This window comes from Cynoglossus semilaevis, chromosome 4, assembly GCF_000523025.1.
Source record: "Cynoglossus semilaevis isolate Cse_v1.0 chromosome 4, Cse_v1.0, whole genome shotgun sequence".
Lineage (NCBI taxonomy): Eukaryota > Metazoa > Chordata > Actinopteri > Pleuronectiformes > Cynoglossidae > Cynoglossus > Cynoglossus semilaevis.
This window is the reverse complement of record NC_024310.1, coordinates 17253045-17254999: the sequence shown is the minus strand read 5'-3', so window position 1 is coordinate 17254999 and position 1955 is coordinate 17253045.

Below are 1955 nucleotides of genomic sequence, written 5' to 3'. Positions count from 1 at the left end.
ATGACGTTGGACGTAAACGACTACCGTTCAAATTATTGAAAAAAGTGAACACATTTAAATTGTGTATAAAAAGGTTTTTTTCTTTTTAGCATCGAGCCATCCATCCTTTCATCACCGTCCTACTATGCTTGAAATTAACTGACAACACTATTTTTAATTAATTAATTAATTAAATTAATCTTTTTGGTTTCAACAATTAGACAATAAAACGTTTAAATTGAAATTTTTATCAATTGCTGACTTTTGTTTATATAGTGTGGACTCCTTATTTTTAATAACTGAGTACTCAGCAAATCTACTAAAATTCTCAGTTTTTATTACTTTTAAGGGCTCATCCAAATTTACTCCATCTATTATAAAAATAAATAAAATCTTGCTGCTATTGGTGCAATATTGTTGCTGCTTATTTGTTACAACCACTTGTTTACTCTGCTTGTGGCATACCTTTATACTGTACTTTTAAGCCACATCCTTAAAAACATTTTAGCCACTTAATATTTCTTTGTCACTCTGAACATGTAATCTTTTTACTCTTGTTGCCCTTGTTTTGCTGTATGTTATGCTGATCCCGATATTCATATGGATTAGTAATCTAAAAAAAAAACATGTACAATAAAAAACATTAGTAAGATCACAAAGAAAAGGAAAACACAAAGTAAGATTTTAAGTATTTTATTATATTGCAAACAATGATGACATCCAGGTATGTTAACAGTTTGCTGAGTGAAAGAGTAAGACCATAGCAGTGAAACCATCATGAGCTCTTCTGGTGGAGCTAGTTGTGCAAGTCCGAAGCTCTCAGATGTGTTTCACAGGCAGGGTACAGAGGACAGGTGAATGTGAGGCTGGTGGAAATGACCTACAGACAACGTTAACCTGTCTGCTAATCACTCATGCACCAGACCAGAGCAGCACAGGGATTGCTTGAGACCTGCGAATGGCAAAAGAAGATTTTCTTCTACAGGGTGCACACTGGCAAACAACACCAGCTAATGCATTGTAGCATTCATCTACAGTTACTTACAAAAGCATCAGGACACTCACCGCCCTGACCTTAGGTTAAGCGACTTCCTTGCTCACAAACAAGGAAGGGATTTCTTTTTTTAAATTTACATATTATAGCCTGGTGTGTCCTGAAGAGACAACTATCATTTCTCAAAAGTTGGTCACAAAGTGCAGAACCAACTGAGGCAAGTTTCTCAAGATGAACCAGATTTCACTGAACAATACCTCCATTTTTGGCTTTAGCAAACACAAAGAACAAACTGTTATTTTGAGGTCCTAAGCCAAAATAGTACTCCAATATCAGCCATTTCTCCAGCAAAGAGAATGGTGTTTTCAAAAAGAAAAAAAATCCCAAAGAAATAAACTCTTTGTTTAAGGAATAAAGAGGGTACACACGTACTAAAGGAGACGTCGGTTTTATTCCCTGAAAGAGAGTTTCTCCTTTGGAACATCCCAGTCTGCCACAATCCCACTGCATTTACAAGGAGGAGGAGAAAGAGGTGGCAAACCGCCTTCAAGAGCGCCACACATGACAAAAACCAGCCTTTCTGCACCGTGTAAACAGAGCTGTCCGAACTCAACTCAACCAAGGACAGTTTGACATTTCGAACAACAGGCAATTCCACTTTCAATGCAAGAGGCAGTTGAGGCTAGCTCTTGTGCTTGAACCCTATATCAGCACAATGACTGGAAACGAATTCAGTCTGTGTTTGGCTTCATCCAACTGTATAGCAGTTGCCAGGCAACCAGTAGGGACAAGAGAAAGTTAGCCAAACAGATGCTGACATAATTCTGAGCACTGGCATGGACGACAAAAGAAAATGTTAATGTCAGCAAAGATACTGGTACTTTCTAAAACATTTCCACTTCAGTGACTGCAGGTATGTACTATCTGCTGGCATAATGTCTGCAGTTGCTGGTTCCTGAATATCTGTACAAAGGATATACAT